Source organism: Pleurodeles waltl, chromosome 7 (genome assembly GCF_031143425.1).
Source record: "Pleurodeles waltl isolate 20211129_DDA chromosome 7, aPleWal1.hap1.20221129, whole genome shotgun sequence".
Classification (NCBI taxonomy): Eukaryota; Metazoa; Chordata; class Amphibia; order Caudata; family Salamandridae; genus Pleurodeles; species Pleurodeles waltl.
In genome coordinates this window covers 90,169,239-90,186,906 of record NC_090446.1, presented here as the reverse complement: position 1 = coordinate 90,186,906, position 17,668 = coordinate 90,169,239, and positions in this window count along the sequence as shown.

Below are 17,668 nucleotides of genomic sequence, written 5' to 3'. Positions count from 1 at the left end.
CCAAACTCGTAATGAGGCCCCCGTGTTGTGCGTCGGCACTGGGAATGCTATACTATGATGTAAGGTTTTATCTGTAGTTTGATGAGAGAATGCACCAAATAGCATAGTGTTAGCTGCATTAGGATGTAAGTCTCCTATGATGTTTGAAACTGGTTGCAGCTGTTTATATTGCTATTGAACAAAGCGAAGGAATAGTGATGGGACATACAGTAATTGTATATGTTCCTCATTCAGTTGAACTTTTTTTGATGATTTGATGAAAACTAGAACACAGCATTTAACCTATTGCAGATTAGTTTGTCACGAGCAAGCCATTGTTGCAGCTGAAAATATTTGTCAGGAGGTATAACTCATCAAATCCAGCAAGACTTTTTCCTATTTTAGACAAGCCCTGTGAAGGCAGAGAAGATGGTGAAATTGATGAAGAACCTGATAGTGACTACATAGCAGTTACTACTCAATGCACCAAACCAAGAGAAGACATTAAAGAGACTCCTTCTGAAGTGGCTTTTCTGATATTGTGTGCTGATGGCTGTTGTTTAGGTGACCAATATGTAGCATTGAAATGGCCTATGCAGTATGCTCCAATTTTGAGGCACTTGAAGCATCTTACCTGCCAAATGTTACTTAAGCACAGGTGGCAGAGATAGTTACATTGACGAGTGATTGTTGGCCATCGAACAATTTGGGAGTTACATTCTATACAGACAATACTTTTCTTAAGTTTGCATGACTATGGTCAACTGAAATAGTAAAGGCGCTTTATGACATCATCTAGAGATTCAAAAAAAAATTGTGTTTTCATTTTGGATTAGTTGGAAGCAATACAGCAGCTGAAAGAAAATGCTTTAGTCATGTATATTGCCTAAAAGTCTGGAAAAGATGTAGCTACAATTAGCAATCAATATGCTCATCAGGTGGCAAATGCTGTGCATTGAAGGAGGCGGTAGTAGTGCCAGAAACTGAAGATGAGGAATCCAGACTAAGGGCCTGATTATGAGTTTGGCAGTGTGTGGACCGCCATGGAGGCATAGGTGGTCCGACCGCCGCCTTGTTGGTGGTCCGACCGTCATATTACAATGTTGGAGGTCTGCTGAACTAGAGACCGCCGGAGTCCTGCCGACACCACCAGCCATCCACCGACCACCTTGACGGTGGCTGGGGTAAAGCAGCTGTCACTGTGCGGTATAGACAAGGGTACCGTCTTGCACATTATGATGTGCTGTTCAGCCAAGCCGACTGTGGTGTGAGACTGCCTGCTTGAAGGTGGCAGAATTGAGAGAAATGAGGTCCCGGCTCCCGCATTTCCTTCTTTTCCCATCAGTCTCCAACGTGGGCCCCTTCATCCAGGGCCCCACTTCACAGAAGCAACTTCACCCCTGAAAAAAAATAAGAAAATATACTTGCATTTTCCTGCCATTGACTGCCATTGACTGGACTGGGCATATATGGCTCAGTCTCCAGTAATGGAATGGTACATGCACAAAGTCTTTTTACACATGTGTCATGCATATGTGTACCTTTTGGTCAAAATTTACACACCTGCATCTACACAAATGTAAAAATACACCTTGTATTACAGACTACGTCCCCTGTCAGTCCACTGCCGTCAAGTACACAGTAACATTGTAATATGGCGGGCGGCAGACCATCGACTTGGCAGTCTTTTTGGGGCCACCGGCTTCGTTGTCTGATGGTCCATCCACCAAACTCACAATCAGTCCCTAGATATTGTACAAAATGCAGAAAATGTAAATGGTCTCTTTATTAATTAAATTCAAACATCTTAAAATGAGTTAAGAGATTTGCAAGACGATGTGTCAGAAGAAGAGAAATAGAGATCAGAAAATTTGGGTTACAAGCAAATTATCAAGATTTGTATATTAATGCTAAAAATAAGTATAGCTCCTTGATGAAATGTTGTACACAACTGGGAAATACCAGCACCATTAAAACCATGCAGATAGAGAGAGCATATTTTGTGCCTTTATAAAATACTGGGAGAATATTGGATTAGTGTGTCAATGGAATAATCAGGAAAGCAGAACACCCACGGTGATGAATCATATTGGAAATCAGGGGCTCCATTTACAAAACTTCAAGCATACTTTATTTGAGATGCCAAATTACATTGATTTGAAGTACATCTTAGGTATTATCTATTTGTTCTTCAGATGGATGGACGCATATCCCACACAGAGATCAGATAGTCTTATACAGTAGTTGGCCAACGTTTGTTGAGGTGATTCCAAGATATAGTGCTTAGTTATGAGTCTGGCGGTCACTAGACTGCCAAACTTGTGGCGGCAGTCTGGACTGCTGCTGCTGTGGTATTCTGACCACCATATTACAAGGGTCTGTCATCTCTGCCGGGATAAGTGATCCCAACGGGCTGACGGCTGGTGCAGGTTGCAATCAGCCAGGGCGGCGCTGCCCTGGTTATTACAACCTGGTTCTCCACCAGCCTTTTCATGGCGGTCTCGCCGCCATGAAAAGACTGGTGGAGAACAGGTGCAGGGGGCCACAGTGGAGCCCCTGCACTGCCCGTCGCATGGGCAGTGCAGGGGTCCCCATGACCAGCACCCTCGTAATGCTCACTGTCTGCGCATTATGAGGTTGTTGGTGCATCCTGCGCACTGCAGCATTGCCGCTGTCTCAATTACGAGCCAGCAACAATGCTGCCACCACATTCCAGCTGGGCTGACTGGCAGAAACTTTGGTTTCCACCTGTCAGCCCAGTGGGAAATTCATAACGGGGCCGGCGTAGAAGTTGCCACTACAGTGGCAGCCACCCTGTTGGGAGTTTGGCGGACGGGTGTTCCCATCCACCAAACTTGTAATCAGGGCCATATTCTTCAAACTTCAGTTGAGACAGATCGTGGTACTCTCTTTAGAAATTAAGTTTTGAGATCATCTGTACAGTGTTTCAGGTCAAGCAGAAGTTCCACTGTAGTTACAGCACTCACTCTTCTGTGACAGGGAGAGGGCAAATGCCACTCTCAAAAACAAACTGGCAAAAGGGTGTGGTTCATCTGGTTTAAAATGGCCTGATACACTTCCTCTTCTCCTGAGCATGAGAAGTACTCCCGGCAAAAAGACTGCTTTATTACTCCATGAGTTGATCATGGGAAGAGCAAAGAGACTAGCACACACTCCATCAGCTGCATTACTTTTAATAACAAGGATATCATTTTGGATTTCTGCAAAGGTCGGGCCAATATGGTGAAAATTGGCTCTTAATAGGTGAATGTGACAACCAAAGAGACAAAAGACATTGCTTTTCACAACCTCGACCCAGGAGACTGGATAGTGGTCCAAAAATATATCAGGAAAAACTGCTTAGACAAGAGGTAGCATGGTCCCTTGCAAGTGATCCTGATGACCAACGCTGTGGTGAAATGTGCTGGAGTGCTGCAGAGGATCCACGCTGCGCACACAACAAAGGTGGAAGTGGTGGAAAAAGTGGCAGAAGCAAATACTGAATCACCTACAACATCACAAAGTCAAGGACAAGCAAGTGGTGTCCAGATAAGTTTAAGCTTGCAGTGAGGATTCAGAGAAGGGATCAAAATGTTGGAACTGGTGTAGAAGGAAATGAAACAAAAACATGGAGCCATAATGTTTCAGGTTTGTAAAATCTTGGAAGAAGAAGAACCTGAAAAGCCTAAAGTCCAATTTCCAAACAGTGATCAGAGTGAATGGTTGCTACCATGCAAAAGCCAAAAGCACGGGTGGCAGCAAGAAGAAGTAGTCTCTGATCCAAATCATGAAAAATTGCAGTTGATGATTCAAGTTACGCACACTCCAAAAGGAAGAAAGATGTTTGCAATAAATTGACTTGAAAAGAGTGAGCAAAGTTCAAGTCAAAGTTTGAGTTCAGGGTGCAGGTTCAAGTTTATGCTCAAGATCAAGCTCCACAGAGAGTAAAGAGACTTTAACAAAGATTGTTGGGGAACTGAATAAAACTGAAAATGACCTGAGGAAAATATCTTCTACAAAGAGAGAGCAATTTTGATCTGACACTAGCGGGATTCAATCACCTGTTGTTGATCAACAAAGAGACGTGTTCTGAATAGAAAATATGTTTCACCTGAGGGTATATCTAGCTACAATCTCAGAAGATGAAGATGAACCTGAGGTGGAAAGTTATGAAACAGTGAACGAATGCAAAAACAAGTTTGAGAGTGATTCTGAGAGTGGAGTTGAAATAGAAGAGAAACTGCCTGGGATTTGTGGATATACATATTTCTTTTAGATAGACAAGGCAACGGAACAGTTGCAGAATAAAGATGGACTGAACCTCAAAATTGAAATGAACTGTTGAATGGAATGAACTTTTGTAAATAATCTGTGAAGATAAATTTAGATTTTTTTATTTTGTTTATTGTTTTAAAGAAATTAGAATTTTTGAAGCACCATGATAGTTTTGTTTGTACAGACTGAAGATGGAATACTACAGATGCTGTCAAATTACAGGATTGATGATACTAGTACTCATTGGACTGTTATTGTGCTTACTTACTCCAGTGGGATATGTTTCTAATCTAGTTGAATTTACCACCATGAAGAGTGAAATAACATATAGGCCCTTATTATAACTTTGGCAGTAACTGCCGCCTACTGTGACGGCGACGGTCGCCAAAATGCTGCCGCTGTGGCTACCAGCCGTCTAAGCGTATTATGACCGTCAATGGTATTCCATCAGAAGGCTGGCAGAATACCGCTGACGGTCATGACAGCAAAGCAGACAGTGTGCATTCTGAGGATGCTGGGCAGGAGGCCCCCTGCATTGCCCAATTCATGGGCAGTGCAGGGACCTCCCTGTGGCCCCCTGCACTGTGTTTCCACCAGCCTTTCCATGGCCGAGTGTCCACAATGAAACGGCTGGTGGAAACAGGAGTTGTGATAACCACAGCGGTGCTGACTCCAACGCTGTCACGGCTGACCACGAATCCACTGTCAGTTCATCGTACCATGTTCCCCGCGGTGACAGTGGTTCCCTGACAGTCCAACCAACGGGGTTATAATGTGGTGATCGGGCCGCCTGTAGTGCGGCAGTCCGACCATCACCGCAAGTCTGGAGGTCTTGGACCGCCAGACTCATAACCAGGCCCTATGTCTACAACCAGGTAATGATGTCTGAGTAAAGTTTCATAAGGCAACAGAGAGTAATGCCAATTGAATCATTTTCCTGACTGATAAATTATTAATGAGGTTTAGTGATTATAAATGATCAGAGGTGAGATTTTTAAATCCATATTTTTGTGTGACAACACTAGGGATTAATCATTTTTGTGTTGTATTTAATACTAAAATGCTCAATTAATATGCATACAGTTGGAACATGTTTAATATATTGTTTAGAAATGAGTTTATTAACATGGTTACAATGCATACTGTGTCTGTCTCTATGTCTTCACTCCTACATGTAGCTCTTCCATTAGAGCCACTCCTGCACATTGTCCCTCCCCAAAAGCAAAGACACTGATTTAATGTGTTTTCTTTATCAAGAATGATACAATAGGCCTACTAAATGAAACTTCTACTGTACTTGAAAAGTAGTAACTTTCAAGGTTTCTTTCACTGTATTTCGGTGGCAGAGTTAATTTCATACATTCATGAATAGATGTTGTTAGATGTTGGAAGTTATGTTCAAAATCTCTGGAAAACGGTATCACTGGTGAGCTTCTTCCTTACCTAGAAAATGGGCTAGCCCTAATACCTAATGCCATTTATGTGGATTTCTTTAATTTGATAAAATAGGTGTTACATGGGATCATGCAATGCTGCATCTGTGCTTTAGCTAATTTTCTATGCATTAGTTGTGTATAATACCCCTTGATTTTGGTGGTGAACCAACTTTTTCTTAGAAGACTTTCCTAATCTACTAGAGGCTCTATCAGATGTTTTTATTTTTGCTTATTAGGGATGCTGTCTATCTTTCGTATGATTTTGATGCTTATTTTAGACTTATAATGGTTTCTAACATTGACTACTATGCAAAACATTGCAATTTGAGCCCTTCCTTTTATGTATTTCTTTACCTCTTGATGTTTGAGAATTCTGTAATAAAAACCTTTATATTTTTCCCTATTTGGAACTCAGTTATGGAGTGGTCCAATTACTTATTTTTATTTATTCCACTAAACTGATGTTGTGTAGGGTATTTTCCTGCACAAGATCAACCTGGGGTGGAATTTCCTGAGGTTCTGAAGATTTTGTGGTGTCATGATTATTGAGGTACAGTTCCAAATACTAGGGAATATGATTCCACTTCAACAAGCTTTTCCCCATGATGTTGTCTATGTGGGGTATGACAGGCATTATAGATTTCTACTAAATGTTTAATATTTTCTAGTAATAATTGCAGAAGGCTTCCCAGGGGGAGAACATTGTTCCTCATAAGAGTAGATAAAATCCATATTACCGCTGGCCTTCCTTTGTTGCTATTTGCTGCAGCAACAAAGTTTATAATGAACTATCCAGAGGTGTGCCTTCTATTCACCAAGCCCCCTTCAAACAGTGTATGTTTTATTTAATAACATCACTGTCTTCTAGTTGTTGATTTAGCCCAGCTATATTCCAGCTTAATACCTCAAGAACTCAGGCAAGGTAGGTGAGATGGAGGTGACCTTCCACAGGCAGTCTTTTATTTGCCTTTTGTATGAGGTTGACATACAGTGTGTGTTTGGTTTTATGATTGGTTAATACTGTTCAGACAAAGATCCATTAATCGGTTGATACAGTATTTTATCTCATCAAATTTCCACAATGACTATAAAACAGGGACAAATGAGTAATGGTGAAGTCATAAATAACATGGCCTCTTCTTCCTGTGCCAAATACAGAAAGAAAATACCTGGCTACTGGCACTTGCCACAAACTCACACCACTATGTGACCCTTCTCTTTTCTCGAGAAACCTGCTCTCCAAGTCTGTTCTGATGGGCTTTGAGAAAGCCCAGTCAGAGAAATCTAGAATTTGTTTATGATGTAGCTGCAGTGAGTAACAAGCACTGTTACCCTCTATTGCTAGGTCATAGCAGTGAGTTACTGGATTTATAATCCATACTAATAGCTCTCACGAGAGTCATGCAAACTAAATAGAATTAAAAATGGATAACAATGACTTATTGGAATGGTTTCACTGAGGGGTTGTCAAATAGACAATGTGATCGAAACTCGAGCTGGCTTTGATGTCACTCAGAATCCTGGGGTGAAAAACTTCCATATAACTCACTTTTTACCTATCAATATTTTTATATGTAAGGCCCCCAAAACCACCCGTGCCTGTCTTCAATGGCTACAAAGGGGCAGAGGAGTAATGTGGTGGCCAAATATAATGTATAAAAATAAAGTACCGGGCACTCTTCAATTTATAAGCTGTTATTCAGACTAATGGCTCTCTGTGAGGGTCATGCATAATGAAGTGTCAAACAGGAACTTATCCCTGATCTCTTGAGCTTCCTGGACTATTTGAAACCCTTTGTAGAGTGCGCGATGCCCCTCCTTGTAAAACAATATAGGGACCAAAGACAATCCATCCACCTGCCACTGGCATACCCCAGCCCTTCCCCTCACACCTTGCCTTATCATAGCCTTGCCACCCCTCCACTGAAATCCTGACTACTTCTGTTGGCTATCTGCTTATCACACAATGTCCCAGGCAAATACACAAGACCCATTTTACTATTCTTCTCCCCCTCCCTGCTTCTCTAAGTGATTGGGTCTGGCATAGAGATAGGTTTAGGTTTCTTGCAAGCCTCATATCGTAAAAAATCATAAATACCACAAACGCAGATAGAGAGGCTTGTTGGCAGCTCTCTTTATCCATCGGTCAAATCAACTGTCGTGCACATTTTGTTTCCACCCACCACTGTCATGCACATTTTGTTTCCACCCACCACTGTCATGCACATTTTGTTTCCACCCACTATTGTCATGCACATTTTGTTTCCACCCACCACTACTGTCACATTTTGTTTCCACCCACTACTGTCATGCACATTTTGTTTCCACCTACCACTGTCATGCACATTTTGTTTCCACCCACTACTGTCATGCACATTTTGTTTCCACCCACTACTGTCATGCACATTTTGTTTCCACCCACCACTGTCATGCACATTTTGTTTCCACCCACTACAGCTCGCAGCATGGGGCAACGAGTTAGCCCACTCCAGACACTGGCTCTCCGGCACTGTGAGTGATGGCATTTTTTCTGAAATGCCTGGCAGGTGTTTTCTTTTACTTTACAATTTTATTGCAAGCATATTTATTTTTGTGGCATACTCTTGCAGTAAGAAATAACAGTCACACCAGTTTTCCAAGGCCAGATGTATTAATTTTCCAATACATGTTATTATAATTGAGTAGATTCTGCTCTTGTCTACAGACAGTGGAGCAGCAGGACATGTACACTGGCACATAGAGGCATATAATGGACAACACTTGAACACACAGACACTAGGGAGGGGAAATAAAGTAAATGGAATGAGGAGACACAAGTATGAAAATAAGAAGACACATACACTGTAGCAGAGAGGCAAAGGAAATGGGATGAAAAGACACAACTAGGGAACCAGGAAAACACAGACGCTGGGGTGTAGAGACAATGGAAATTAGGTGAGGAGACACAATAAGGGAAACTAGAAGACACAGACACTCGGAAATGGAGAAACACCGAGACACAGGACAAAGTTGCACAAACTAATGAGAGAGACAGACATATGTCTTGTAGTGTAAAGACACAAAATATAATATTATCTATTTTGTTTATTAGGGATGCTGTCCAACTTTCTTATGATTTACATTTTAGACACAGACGAAGGATAGTAAGAGGACCTTTGTCAAGTTCCTATGGTAGGTCTGAGAGGATCAATGCAACAGTCAGAATGTAGTGACACATTATACCTGTACCCTTATGGATCTGACCCGGCAACAAATGTCAGTGAGTTAAACACTTTGATACTAACATGTATTCTGATTAGCAGATCATTAATTCAAGTCCAGTGAGGTCTACTCAGCTTTCTTTTCTTCTGAAGTCAGTAAACTGAGTTTCATTAACTTTTATTAATAGTAATATAAGAAAATATTTTTCAGAGCACCACAATTTTAGATCCTCTGGCCCAGATTTGCAAGAATCTGGCGCATCAGTACTGACGCGCCAGATTTCTCAAACCCACTGCCACCTAACCACACCATGGGTGTGCTGTATTTGCAATACGGCGCACATTAGGCCAATAGCGTCAACATTTTCATGCGATTGAGGCGTTTTGCTCTACTAGCATCAAAAATGTTGACACTAGTGGAGCAAAGGGCAAGGAGGCCCACTGATTTCAATGGGTGAATTCTTTTATCACCTGCTCTGAGCAGGCGTTAAAAATGATGCCAAAAATGGCGCAATTAAAACTTGTACATTTCATTGCACCATTTTTGTGGGCCTCCTAACGCCGGAATGCCCCCCTTGCATACGTTGTGCCTGGAGCAGGTATAATGTGGCACAAGGGGTCGCAAAATGGCGCAATGCACTTTGTAAATATGACGTGGTGATTCTTGCCTTGTTGAGCGACATTAGCAGAAAATAATGAAACTAATGTGGCACATGGAGGTGCTAGGGCCTTGTAAATCTGGCCCTTTGTTGTGGACTAGGGGCCATATTTATATTTTTCAACGCACAACTGCGCCAACGCAGTTGTGCGTCAAAAAATCTAACGCCGGCTAACGCCATTCTGAAGCGCCATGCGGGCGCCGTATTTATTCAATGACGTTAGCCGGCGTTAGCCGGCGGAGCTCCCTGGTGTGCGTAAAAAAAAATGACTTACACCAGGCAGCGCCGGCGTAGGGGAATATGGAGCTTGGGCGTAAAAAAATGGGGCAAGTCTGGCTGAGGCAAAATTTTCGCCTCAAACCGATTTGCGCCATTTTTTTTTACTCCCAACCCCCATTGAAATGACTCCTGTCTTAGCAAAGACAGGAGTCATGCCCCTTGCCCAATGGCCATGCCCAGGGGACTTATGTCCCCTGGGCATGGTCATTGGGCATAGTGGCATGTAGGGGGGCACAAATCAGGCCCCCCTATGCCACAAAAAAAAAAAAAAAATACTTACCTGAACTTACCTTAAGTTCCCTGGGATGGGTCCCTCCATCCTTGGGTGTCCTCCTGGGGTGGGCAAGGGTGGCAGGGGGTGTCCCTGGGGGCATGGGAGGGCACCTCTGGGCTCCTTCCGAGCCCACAGGTCCCTTAACGCCTGCCCTGACCAGGCGCTAAAAAACGACGCAAAAGCGGCTGGACGTCATTTTTTTTGACCCGCCCACTCCCGGGCGTCATTTTTGCCCGGGAGTGTAAATACGGCGCACATGCCTCAGAGTCATTTTTTAGAAGGGAACGCCTACCTTGCATATCATTAACGCAAAGTAGGTGTCCACGCTAAAAAATGACGCAAACTCCATGAACTTTGGCGCTAGACGCGTCTAACGCCAGAGTATAAATATGGAGTTCGTTTTGCGTCGAATTTGCGTAAAAAAAACGACGCAAATCCGGCGCAAACGGAGTATAAATATGGCCCTAGGTTAGCTCAAAAGTATGCCTTTGTACAACCGATTAAACAATATTTATTGTCTCCTTGTCTTACCTCCCTGCATATCACTGCAAGATATGTCTATGGGGGTCATTCTGACCCTGGCGGTCATTGACCGCCAGGGCCAACGACCACGGAAGCACCGCCAACAGGCTGGCGGTGCTTCCTGGCCAATTCTGACCGCGGCGGTAAAGCCGCGGTCAGAAAAGGGAAACCGGCGGTTTCCCGCCGGTTTTCCCCTGGCCAAAGGAATCCTCCATTGCAGCGCCGCCATGGGGATTCCGACCACCTTCCCGCCAGCCTGTTCCTGGCGAGGCTGGCGGGAACGGGTGTTGTGGGGCCCCTGGGGGCCCCTGCACTGCCCATGCCACTGGCATGGGCAGTGCAGGGGCCCCCTAACAGGGCCCCAGCAAGATTTTCAGTGTCTGCTTGGCAGACACTGAAAATCGCGACGGGTGCCACTGCACCCGTCGCACCTCAGCAAATCCGCCGGCTCCATTCGGAGCCGGCTTCATCTTTGCTGGGGCTGTCCCGCTGGGCCGGCGGGCGATCTTTTGCAGATCGCCCGCCGGCCCAGCGGGAAAGTCCGAATGCCCCCCGCGGTCATCTGACCACGGGGCAGTGTTTGGGCGGTTTCCGCCCGGCGGGCGGCGCCCGCCGCCCACCAGGGTCGGAATGACCCCCTATATCTCTTATTGGTCTTGTCTCCCTCTTTATGCAACTTTGTCCTGTTACCTGTGTCTTTGTTCCCAGAGTATTTCCCTCTTTCCAAGTGACTGTGGGGGTTATTCTAACTTTGGAGGAGTGTTAATCCGTCCCAAAAGTGACGGTAAAGTGACGGATATACCACCAGCAGTATTACGAGTTCCATAGGATATAATGGACTCGTAATACGGCTGGTGGTAAATCCGTCACTTTTCCGTCACTTTTGGGACGGATTAACACCTCCTCCAAAGTTAGAATAACCCCCTGTGTCTTCCAGTTTCCTTTGTTGTTTCTTTTTTTGACCGCAGGGCCAGAAACGAAAAATATACGTGCCAAGTGCTTCCCCCACTAAGTAGGGCTCGGCTATATTGCTAAATTGTGTTAATAATGCACGCACGGACTTCCCATTGCACGTGCTTTAAATAATCGTTGTCACTAATGCTTAATTTAATGGCACTCAATTAATCGACCCCAGAAAGATGAAAGAATGAATTGGCCCCCCAACATTTAAACACAGGTCCTGCAGGTCACACCAGGGGCGGCTTACTTGAACCATCTTGCCAGCCCCCATTGTCATCACAGCCCGCACACCTGCAACTGAGAAGTCTTGCAGGATTTTTGATATTATTCAACCTAAGAAAAGTGGAAAAAGAACACAAAATAACAAATACAATTTGAAAACAGGGCTATGTAAACAGACACATAAATATTCCAACCAGGCAAGACGTGCACACCCGAGGAGACAGCACAGAAACCCCACATAATCTCTGGATCCAGAGGCGCTGGGGTCCCCCGGTGCACAGCTGGAGGAAGACAAGGGCGAGAAGGGACCGTAACTTAGGGCTCCGAAACTCCGAACTCTATACAATACAACCTCGTACTCGCCAACGCAGCAATTCCTCCATAAACTCTTAATTTGTACCATTCCAGACACATCCCTGCGTAGTGCTCCGTGAAGTTGCAAAGCTTTTCACCCCGCTTTGGTAATTATCTGTAAAAAAAAAAAAAAAAGATAAAGATAAATAGTGAGCGACATTTTCCGCTAAAAATGGTTTGGGTCTGAATAATTATGGACAAAATACGATTTTAACGGGAACATTTCCTTACAGTAAACGTTTTATGTCCAAAATTATAAAAACGTTCTGTTTTTATTTAAAGTAAAAGTATCCGACGATGTTTGGAGACTCCTACAACTTTGCACACTGGGCGAACTTTGCCGGTTTCGCCCAACTGTGCTTGCAAACGTTAAAATGTTGCCGATCGCTCACTCTAGACTTGAGACAGGCTCAATGGCCTGGCATTTAAGAGACAACCTTCAAGTACCCTCTCACTTTTGTGTATTGAATCGAATATTAGATAGGCATGGACAATATAAGTACACAACGTTCTAAAAGTTTTGTCTTTTGGCGCCCTCTTGTGTCTACGTTTAGGATTGCTGATGCTTTTTATAAATCCATAGGCAGTGTTTTCTTGTGACGATCACCAGATAGTCTCCCGAGTATTGCACTTTCTAGATGAAAATTTCCTTGCACATCGGGCAGTCTCTTAAGGGCAGATTTAAAGAAAGTGGCGCTGCACACAGTGCAGCACCACTTTTATTAACCCCCTACCGCCACCCTGTGTGCGCCATATTTTAAATACGGTGCACCATGGCGCAGGGTAGGGGGCAATAGCGTCAGAATTTTTTACGCTAGTGATGTACTGTTCAGGTTTGGCACAACATGTTGGCACTAACCTTGAACAGTACATAGGGGTCCATTGTAACCAATAGCGTGCCACATTTTAACAGCTGCTCTGAGCAGGTGTTAAAAGTAGCTGCAAAAAATTATGCAGAGGAATCGCTTCGATTTCACTACACCATTTTTTCAGCACCTCCCCCCCCCATGGGAGAACACCTCCCTTGCATACATTATGCCTTGCACAAGCCTAATGTGGCGCAAGGGCAAGGGATTAGAAAGTGGCACAATGCATGCTTTGCGCCACTCTATAAATATGGTGCGGTTATTTTTGAAGGCTAACATCACAGTAGCGTAAAAGAAAATGACACTAATGTGGCGCTAGAGCTTCATAAATCTGGGCGTTAGTCTCTATACTATTTGCTGTATAGTATAAAAGCCTTCCTATACTGTGTCCTATGCATTTTAGTCTCCCAGACAGCCCATAAGTATTACCAGAAGAGGAAATCTCTTATGTGAATTGAAATTAAATTATTATACTTTGCACAGAAAGACAATTTATTATTATCATTATTACTATTGATTTATTCATCAGCGTCACGCTGGCCAAGCAGTTTGCTTTCTTTCAGCATCTGCATTCATACGACCTCAGGTTAGAGGTGGGTGAAAGTGCTAGTCAAAATGTGAATAGGGACACATCTGCCTTTTTTTTAAGTTCACCTGCACAGCGGATTTACCTTTTACATACCATCATAATGCATTCCGCAGACGGACTAGAAAAAAATTGCAGATTCAGTGGTCAAGCACAGCTTTTGTCTGAGCTGTCTGCTCCTCCCTTCGCCATAAAACGTGGCCCTGAGAGGTTCTGATTGGCAGTTCAAGGCACAGTTGTTTTGATTGGCAGCCAATCACAATGGTCATAGTTCACACCCATTCATAGTGATTGAAACGTTGGCTAGTCAGATTTGCTAAACAGGATTTTGTTTCAGCAATTCTGATTGTCCCCCTTTCAACAAACCAGAATGCACCCTGTGCTGGCACAATTCTTTTTGATTGTCCATCTCGCACATATGTATGTATGTATGTATGTATCTATGTATCTATGTGTGTATTTATGTATTTATTTTAAAGCATGTCATTACCCAAACGTGTCCTGACCCTGAAGGGCTAATCATTTTAAAATATAAAGAGTGCCAGTGCCTAATCATGTGAAAACAACCATGTTTCGAGACATTTCTTACACATAATCACATTCATTTGCTGCCTCAAATCCTAAGGAAGGGAATTTCAAGAGACAGCCACTTGGTATGGAAATGATCTCCGCCCATGCAGAGTTGTATTTAAGTTTGGAAATCTGAAGGAGGCTGGATGATGAGGATCATAGAGTTCTGGATAGAGAGTACCAAGAAAAAATACCTCTGATAAAATCTGGGGTGTTTCCTCCAAGAGCCTTAAATCCAATACAAAGGCTTTCAAATATAATGGGCCTAATTTCGAACCTGGCAGTCTCATGACCGCCAGGTTTGCAGATGGCGGTCGGACCGAGCGCCATATTACGACCGTGGCTGTAGTGCCGCGGTCAGACCAACGGCACTGCCAAAATTTGTCATCCCGGCGGCGTGGCGGTCATGATGGTCCTAATCTGCCAGGCCAGTGTTGCCCTTGGCACTACGACTTTGTTCTCTGCCAACGATTTCATGGCGGTGCTGGTGGAGAACAGGTGCAAGGGGCCCCAGGGGGCCCCTGCACTGCCCATGTACTTGGCACTTGGCCTGGGCAGTGCAGGGGCCCCTCTGGCCAGCACCATTGCAATGTTCACTGCCTGCTTTGCAGACAGTGAACATTGCGAGGGTGCTGGTGTACCCTATGCTTTACAGCATTGCTGCCGGCTCGATTACGAGCTGGAGAAAATGCTGTATGGTGTTTCCCGCTAGGCTGGTGTGCGGAATCTCAGGTTTCCACTTGTCAACCTAGCAGGAAACTTGTAATGGGCCCGGTGGAGAGGTCGGAATTTCGGTTGACGTCTGAAACTGTCTGCCAAAACCATAATTAGACCCAATGTGTTTCTTCACAGGTAACTAATGTAATGACCGCAGATGTTCAGATATATGTGCTCTGTGCAGGAGGCCAGAGAGACAGTGCTCTGCTCAGTTCTGAACTAGTTACACGCTTTGCAGAGCAAAGGAAAGAAGGTCAAAGAGGAGAGAATTGGCATCATAAAAGTGGGACTCTTCTAGGCTTGAATTATGGAGTAATGTGTCTCCTTTGGACTGTATGGAAGCATAGTCTTCAAGATCTATGAGTAGGGGAAAAAAAAGCAGAGACCTTTTCAAAATCGAGGAGGAAACCAAGTTCTCATCACATAAGATATAGAGACTGTGAGTTGCTTTTACATTTGGGACACTGCAAAGCTCATCTGTCACCAGAGGGCGGTCCAATGAGAAGTGGAAACGCTGATACCAAAACGTTGGTCTTGTCGGAGTTGAGTTTCAGATAATTAGATGTAATCCAGTTGGACACGGTGTTAGTGGCAATAAAATAAATGCTTGAGCCAGAAACAGCCCGAAACCAGAGTGTACAAGATCCAGCAAGGACTTGCTGGTGGTAAACTCTGAGAGCTATGAGTTGAGAATCATTTCAGCAATTTTTGCACATGAGGGTTGTAGTGAAATCACGCATACATTTCGTGGAAAAGAAGGGCCTAAGGAAGACTCTTTTTTAGCAAATGGACCCCATATGCCTGACCCACTCCACTGGTAGAGGACCAGACTTGAAAGTAGTATCCAGTGAATTGCAGGTAAGGATGCAAATCACAGACAATCAGGAGAACCATATTAGACCAAGTTTAAAAGTTGTTACACCTTCTCCCGCCATGTGCAAGCCCAATACATGAGAGGAGAAAGACAGGGAATAATTAATCTTCTGAGCAATCACAGTACATTTGGCAAATGATTGATTAACATTCTCACTATGAAATAATTTTTGTAAAGATTCACAGAGTTTAACCAATGGAGGTGCACCAGATTGGCAGCAACTTTAAGTCGCAAATGCCTTCCTTATTTTAAAGAACTCCTGAGGAGCATTGTTGCTCTGCACAATCTACGGTAATACGTGTTGCAAACTGTGGTATGGAGTGCTCTGTATTACCTAAGCCTGTCACTTTACTTGATTATGTGCTCAAGAGGATATTTCTTGTACCCCATTCTTTCAAGATGCTGGATAATGGATTTAACCTTGCATTGCTCAGGAGTAAACAAACATCCCGAAGAAGTTCAAGGACAGGATATCTTTAAACCATCAGGGGCTACCTATTCAAGAGCAGAAATCAACCAACAATAATATTTCTCATTTTATTCTTGGAAATTATCGCGAAGAGCACATAACACAAATGACAACTAGCACAGGAGGGTTGTCATCTGTCAGAAACCATTAACATTGTGCCCCAGATCCTATGGGACTAATACATTCTTCCATCTCTCCCTGCTCCTCCATTAACTACATACAATGAGTATATGTAGATTAGAAGAAGGAATGGGGTAGGAGAATGGAATCAAAGAGAAAAAAGGCACCAGAGAACCAACCAATCTCATCTCTTTTGCTGGGCACTGATGTCTGCAGGTGGAAGTGTGTATTTAAAGGCAATATGAGATATCTTAGAAGTGTCCATTAATGGAGACGTGCTCGCCAGCCAAGATGGCCGCCTGACATCGGAGCTCCGCACATCGTTAGACACATTTTCGCCGCCGGAGCCATTTTCTCTTCAATTTTAATGGCGCTTTGCTCACATTAGCCTGTTGGATGTTTTGGTGAGAATTTTTAATGTTTTAAATGCCTCCTACCTTCTTTTCTTGACTTTAAAATATGTTTTTACATTTCTCCTTATGAGAGCCGCCATCTTGAATAATTATTGCTCACCAATACAATGTACTTATTTGTTTGATCTTTGAACCTTTGATGGCTTTGCTTGCAGTTTTTGTGCAAGCCGTGTAATTTATTTTTGCTCTCTCATCAACATATATTTGGAGTTCCTGTGTCACTCGTTTCCTTATTGAAGGCTTCTATTTGTATATGGGCAAACTAAAGAAAAGAAAATCTCTGTCACATCAGTTCTCCTCAACTGATAAAGTTGCGCAGGTTTTTACAATTGGATACTTCTGTTGCAACATCTTCTTCTACCAAGTCAAAGATGTCTTCCTCATCCTCTTCTTCACCTAAAGTCTCTCAGAATATTTCTACAGCTACTCATAAGAGGGTCAAACAAGGACCACCTTCACCAATAAAATCTCCCTCACTGATCTCTCTTGAACTTATGCTTCACGAAATACGTGCATTGCGTCCTTTTATTGAAGAAACTCATTCTCGGATGCAAAATCTTGATGCTGAGTGGTCTCAAATGGAAGTGAGAGTCTCTGTTTTGGAGCAACGAGTCAGCGACGTGCAAGATGAAACACATAAAATTACTAGTTTGGAGAAGGTAGTGGCAACTTTGAAGACACTTGTGGAGGATTTGGAAAACAGAAACAGACGCAATAATCTTTGCCTTTATGGATTACCAGAGGGGCTTGAAGGGAGTGACCCAATTTCATTTTTTGCTTCATTCTTTTCAAAGTTAGAGGACCTACCATCTTCTACAGTATTGAACATCTAAAGGGCACACCGCATTGGTCATCATCTTTCGCATTCCTCCATATCTAAACCAAGAGGCGTG